This window comes from Mauremys reevesii, linkage group 12 (genome assembly GCF_016161935.1).
Source record: "Mauremys reevesii isolate NIE-2019 linkage group 12, ASM1616193v1, whole genome shotgun sequence".
NCBI lineage: Eukaryota > Metazoa > Chordata > Testudines > Geoemydidae > Mauremys > Mauremys reevesii.
In genome coordinates this window covers 17,440,401-17,447,366 of record NC_052634.1, presented here as the reverse complement: position 1 = coordinate 17,447,366, position 6,966 = coordinate 17,440,401, and the positions used below count along the sequence as shown (strand labels likewise).

General features: G+C 51.3%; 1 protein-coding gene across 1 annotated transcript in view; it reads left to right on the top strand.

Annotated features, from left to right (window-relative positions):
- Nucleotides 1-6,869: 6,869 nt before the first annotated feature.
- Nucleotides 6,870-6,966, top strand: part of HEPACAM (hepatic and glial cell adhesion molecule) — a 79,960-nt gene continuing 79,863 nt past the window's right edge. Inside the window, exon 1 of the mRNA XM_039496857.1 lies at nt 6,870-6,938. The gene's annotated coding sequence lies outside the window, so the exon portion shown is untranslated. The remainder of the gene's footprint in view (nt 6,939-6,966) is intronic.

Here is a 6,966-nt window from a genome sequence, read left to right as displayed (position 1 = left end):
GAGCAGGGCGCCCAGCCCTGAATATTGCTGGGGCCCGGGCCCCACACAAATATATAACCTGCCGCCCATGGCTGGGAGCCATGGAGCCAAACGGACCCCTGGACGTGGTGGTGCCAGGGCAAGGCAGAGGCTGCTGCAGCCCCCTGGTTCCAGCCCCTACGAGTGAGCGCGGGCTCAGGGTGCCAGCGGGTCAGCCTACCAACCCCGACACCTTTGCCCTGCCCCACCAGCCCGGGCCACAAGCCAGCCCTGCCGCCTCCCTCTCCGTCATTTGGGGGGTGGGGCAGTTGGCAGGCTCTGGGCTGGAGGGTGGGAGGGGGTCTCCAGGCTGAGCCTGGGGCAGGGAGCTGGGGTGCAGGAGGGAGTTTGGTGTATGGGCTCTGGGAGGGAGTTGGGGTGGGGCTCCAGGCTGAGCCTGGGGCAGGGCGTTGGGGTGGGGGAGAGGGTTTGGGGTGCTTGAGGGAGTTCAGGGCTGGGGCAGGGAGTTGGAGTGCAGGAGGGGTCAGGGGGTTGGGGTGGGAGGGGGTTCAAGGTGCAGGCTTTGGCTAGGAGGCACTTAGCTCAGGCAGCTCGCAGAAGCGGCAGCATGTCTGGCAGTGGCTCACAGGCGACCAGGCTCTGCACGCGGTCCCTGCCTGCAAGCGTCGCCCCCACAGTTCCCTATTCCTGGCCAATGGGAACTGCAGCGTCGGCACTGGGGGCAGGGGCGGTGCACAGAGCTGCCCTGGCCGCACCGCCTCCTTAGCCCCGCTGCGCCATTAGACTTTTAGCGGCCTAAACCTCCCGGATGGGCTTCAGTAGTCTCTGGGAGATCAAGCCCAATTCCAGGAGACTCCCAGCCAAGCACCATAGGGTTAGTTCCCCAGACCAGCAACAAGGGTGACCCGGGGCAGTGAGATGAGCCTGCCAGGCAGCCCCAGACCAGGCCTCAGGGATGCTGCTCTGGCTCTGCAGGATGGCTGGCTAGTGGTCACTTATACCAAATGCACAGCCTGCGCCCAGCTCCTTCCCCCAGATCGGTGGGCAACTTAGAGCTCACGCCAAAGACAGCTGGTAGCCAGTCCAAGAGTAAACTAGCTATGGATTTATTAACTAGGAAAAGGCAACGGGAGTGTTATGGACAGGTTAAAGCAGCCAACACGTAAGCACCAATGAGTCACAGGCTGTGTTCCAAAGAGTGACAGAGCTGTAGTAACCTGCCTGTTGAATGCCTTTTAAGGCTAGCCCCAGATGACCTGGGGATATCTGCTTTTATTTCTGAGCCCTTGTGAGCAAAGAGATAACTTTCTTCTTGTGAGCATCTTTACCTGTCCTTCCCCCAGAGTTCAAACCCATGGGACAAGTGCTCCTGCACGTAACTTCTTTGTGGGTGGGTGTGGCAATCACCGAAGTTCTCATCCTACAGTGCCCCATTAAGTTTTGATAGCCCTTCTTTGTGGGTGGGTGAACCACTCCTCTTGCCCAGGTGCGCAGATTTGGAGCAGGCATTTCTGCAATTATAAAGTAAACCTATATTAGCGCGGGATACAGACATTACAAGTAAGATTAATGCACACAGCAACTTAAAAGCATTTTGGTGAATCTAAACACATCTTTGCAAGTCTAACACCTACCCTGAACCATATTAATATACAGTTGAGCTGGTCTGAATCCAGCTATGACACCTCCAGCATTGGCAAGAGCTGGCACCTGGTTTACCAGCATCATGGGGGAAGTTGAAGGGGTGGGGTGGCAAGGAGCAGCAGCTGATCTTCAGGCAGCATAACCCTGTGCAGGAGTACTGGGGAGGAGGAGCACTTGCTGTGCCAGCCCAGCCACAATGGGAGCTGCTTTGGGGGCCCTCAGGCCCAACTCACAGAAACAGCCTGAGGCTGACGTCCAGTGTGGAAAAGTTTTAGCATGAACATTTAAAGTTTAGCTTTTTTATATATATATATATCTTTATAAAACAGCATCTTCTAGCAGGAGGTGCTGGTGACATCACTAGTGGATGGTGCCACCAGCCCTGCCTGTAACGAGCCCTTTTACCTGGTACTGCTAGCTAGAAGCCTGTGCTGGCTCACGGGTGTAATTTGTAAAGTGTGGTTTACAAAAAAAAAAAAAAAAACATTAAAAATTGGTCAGTAGCAGCCCATGACTCCAAGTGACTGAAGCTGGCAATAGTCTCAACAAACAGAGCCCTGTTGGTAGCTGCTTCCAGCTGACTCAAACCATTTGGGGCTTCAGAGTGACAGGTGGGTGAGGTAATATTTTTGATTGGACCAGCTTCTCGAAAGCTTGTCTCACCAACAGAAGTTGGTCCAATAAAATATATTACCGTCACCCATCTTGTCTCTCTAATATCTTGGGACCAACATGGCTACAACAACACTGCATACACAGAGTGACAGTCCTAGAATCTTATTATATCGCGAACTGCATCTGTGTAGGGTTTCTATCTAGACAAGGCCCACGTGGCTCCCCACTGCAGAGTTCAGTACACAGGTATGGGGACAATGCTGCTGTACTCCCAGTAGTACCACCCAACCTGTCTCCCAGATTCCCCCAAATCGGCTGGAGCAGGGATCCCTTCCTCAGGAGCTCCACATTTCGTAGAGGGTGTTCTTTATTCCCTGTGGCCCCCATAAACCACATGAGGGGAGGTTCCCCCTCCCACTTGAGCTGCTGGATGGCGAGATCTTGATTGTTCAGCGACCAGTAACACTCGTAGCTCTAGCTGTGTGCATGACAATACAGGTCAGGATCTGCAGGTGCCGTGACACATTGGGCTCAGGTCTCGAGCAAGAGATCCCTTCTGCAGTTAACGAATACAAACATGGCAATGTAGCATGTTCTCCTTCCTACCACTGAATTGTGGGGCTGTGCACTAGATCCCAGATCCCACATCTCAGCTTTGGAACTGAGCTCCATTTCAATCCTGCAGTGGGGACCTTTGCTACCTAGTGGTAAATAAGGAGTTTGGAATTTATGGAAAAGCAGTGACACCTCGTGGTCATTTATGTAACTATTTGAACACCACGTTTCCTCATTGAGGAGCAGCAGCATCTGGGGCTTTAAGGAAACCCCCAAATAATGTGAGACTCACAATACAATCAAGGAACTGGTGACACTGTGAACTAGCTTCCCTAATGCAGAAACAGAGCAATGCAAATTAAGTAGAGCACACATTCTGTTTTTTAAGACATCTGTTTGCCAACTTCTGCTTCGGTAGGGCTGTGGTTTGGAACATGTTAATAACATCATACAGGGAAATCTTATAACTTCACATACCATGTCGCCACACATATTTTACCAGGGCAAATATGACCCAAAGATTATGAGTTTGCAAATGATACCTTAAAAGGCATACTTAAGAAAATAAGGATGGCCATATTGGGTCAGACCAATGGGCCATGTAGCCCAGTATCCTGTCTTCCAACTGAGGCCAGTGTGAGGTTCAGGGATGCTAGGGACGCTCATAGCATGGGGTTGCATCCCTGCCCATCGTGGCTAAGAGCCATTGATGAATCTATCCTCCATGACATCTTCATACAAAGATTATTACAGTAGTGCATAAGGTATCAAGACAGGGATAAATTCTGTCACAGGTACAAACCATGTATATACAACAGGGAATTAACACTGACACGAGCCTTCATTTCCTGACTGTTAAGGCAGCATCAGGACACATCCACCACTCCAGAAAGTTAAAGACAAAATCTCAAACATTCACTGCCATCTTCATGTTGCCTCCTTCACAGTCGTTAACACACTGATGTGTTCCACAAGGGCCTACTTACCCCTCTAACAGAAACTGGAGGGCAGTGTGCACCCAGCATCATCCTAGGTCACAGCAGATGATCTAATGGTCCTTTCTAGCCTTACCCTCTATGAAAATTGTACTTCAGTGCAGAACCTCGACAGCATCACATAGAACAGCCTGGAACACATGCAGCACTGCAATAGCCAGATTTGAGAGAGCAAGAGGTGGGTCAGGACACCTGAACCCCTGGGAACTCTGAGGACTCCAAGGACAGAGAGGCTCCAGCTCAGACAGTGTGTGACAATCCCAGTAGAAAACTCACAAACCAGAATGGAGGCATCTGCAAGGCTTTTCTCAAAGGGCCGAGAAGGGGCAGCTCTGCAGCAGGAATCTGGCAGCCTGATGTTCCATTTTAAAGGAAACCCAAGTTAGGCAGCAGTTCCTAGCAAATGCCCCTGAGCAGGGGAGCTGGGAGCCATATTTGCAGATATGGCTCTCTGCTTCCCTCTGCCTCTCTTCTGCTTTAGCTACTTTCTTGCTTCTCCAGTTTCCTTTACTTTGCCCACACCAACTTCCTGTTCGCCAACCCTCGGGTAGCTTTGACCTCTCCTTTTTCCCCACTCTGCCAGCTTTAAGTGCCATGGACCCCTCTGTGACCAACACTTCTTTCCTCTTCCTCTTACAGGGATGTCACCCGGACCACACTGGGCCTGATTCTGGTCTCACTTGCAGTCTTTTATGCCACCTTCACATCCTTGACTCCTGGCTGACACCAGATGGGTGGGAGGAGAACTAAAAGACTTGTACAGGATTTTCCCCACTGCCACATGCCAAGCCTGAGGCTAAGAAGGACCTTATGCGGCCTCTAGTGATTCCTCTGCCCCAGGGCAGCGCCCCATCCATAGGTTTGCCAGACTTCCAGTTTTTGAGAGGAGTGCCTAGTCAAAAAGGGACCCTGGCGGTTCCAGTCAGCACTGCTGACCAGGCTGTTAAAAGTCCCGTTGGCAGTGCAGGAGGGCTAATGCAGGCTCCCTGGCTCCGCAAAGCTCCCGGAAGTGACGTAGGGCCCTAGGTGCAGGTGCAATCAGGGAAGTTCCACGCACTGCCCCAGCACCACCCCCACAGCTCCTCTTGATTGGGAACTGTGGCCAATGGGAGCTGTGGGGTGGCACCTTCGGGCATGGGCAGCACGCATGGTGCAGAGCCTCCTGGCCATGCCTCCGCCTATGGGCCAGATATGGCGACTGCTTCGCAGAGCAGTGCCCTACCAGAGCCTGCAGCCCCTCCCGCACCCCAAGCCCTCTCCAGCATCCAAACTCCCTCCAGGAGCCTGCACCCCAAACTCCTTCCCTCCCACACCCCAACCCCCTTTCTCAGCCCTAAGCCCCCTCCTGGAGCCCACACCCTGTACCCCAACTCCCTGGGCCCTGCCCCAGCCTGGAGCCCCCTCCCACAGCCTTAACCCCTCATTTCTGGCCCCACCCTGGAGCCTGCACCCCCAGCTGGAGACCTCACCCCCTCCTGCTTCCCAACCCCCTGCCCCAGCCCAGTGAAAATGAGTGAGGGTGGGGGAGAGTGAGCAATGAAGGAAGGAGGGCTGGAATGAGGGGGGGGGGCGAGACCTCAGAGAAAGGGGCATAGCAGGGGTGTGGCAAAGGTGTTCAGTTTTGTGCAATTAGAAAGTTGGCAATTCTACCCATCCATTGTTCCAAAATCAGCTCAAGATGGGAACGGCCCAGGCTGGACTGATCTTGCTGATGTTTGCTTGTGGTTTGGCTTTGGATCCATGGCCTGCAGGAACATAGAGGTATGGGGCCATGTCCTGGCCTCGTTAACTAAGCACCACAGACTTTCTGAGGCCAGGTGGGGGAGCTGCTTGTGGAAGGGGCTGGAACCGTGCAAGGCCTTGTGGCTGTGCCCCTTGGGGCAGGTTTCGGCAGAGCTGTATGTGTGTAATATGCTGTGGGATGAAAATGCCTCATCATGGCATCCAGTGGGGCTGGAACAATGGGTATAGTGGGGGTGCTGAGAGACATTGAACCAAACTGTGAACCCTGGATATGATGGAAACCACTTCAAGTCAGGGTGTGCTGCAACATCTCAGCACCCCTAGTTCCAGCACCTATGACTCTCTTTGCTGTCTCTGCTTGTGGCCGGGAGTGATGCATTGGGCACAGAGGGAGGGTTATTTGCACATTCTTGGATTGCAATTCACCACTCAGCAGATGGGTCTAACAAATCTTCATTAAGGCAAAGCTCTCATAAGCAGTGATCAGTTACTTACAAGTGGAAAACACATCAGGATGGCATCACCATGATCACATCCAGCACCCGACAATACACAGCTTCAGCTTCCCTTTATATTACTTTCTGCTATCTTATACATATGTATAAGTCTGTCATTTCCATGTTAACTCTCCTTTACTGTCAATATAGGTTTGATGTTAGTGCAAACCAGTTTTTTCTAGTTTTGTGATTACTTTATCTTTTGTTTTGCTCACAGACATGATTACTCTGTATCTTTCTTGCACATGCACAACATTAAACATGATAAGCTGTAAAACTGAATCACAGCTGGCTTCAGTCATGCCTAAATATGCCTTTCCTCCTAACACTCCCTTGCATGAAGCTATAGAATCCTTTTTAAGGCTTCATCAAGGCCTGTATTTCATTTATATTTCCTCTTTCCAAACTGCCTAACCGAGCGCCTGTCTTTTCAAATCTAAGTAATTAACACGATCACCAATATAGCTTGCATAGTTATAAAGCCCATTGATACCATTTGTATCCATAGCTGTTCCCCAGTCTTGTATGCTAACTTCCAGCATGGGGAATTTCCCAGCATATCTGTATCACTTTGAAAATTTCAACTTTCCTGACTTAAGGTCAACAAACATTCTAGATGCTGTGATAGACCCAGGCCAGTTGGGTACAACAAAATAGTCAAAGGCAGATATACTGGCCACTGGAGAGCAGGGGCTGCTCCAGGCTAATGAGAACACCTGACTCCAATTAACCTGCAAAGAGTCAGGTGAGGCCAGTAAGGTAATGTGAACACCTGACTCTAATTAAGGCCCTTTTTGATACTATAAAAGGGCTCACTCCAGTCAGGCTGAAGAGAACTAGAGAAGAGGAGGTGTGGTTGAAGGGCTGGTTAATGAAGACACACTCAAGTCATTGCTAAGGGAGCCCTGAGGTAAAGGTGGAGAAGTGGGAGAGCTGTG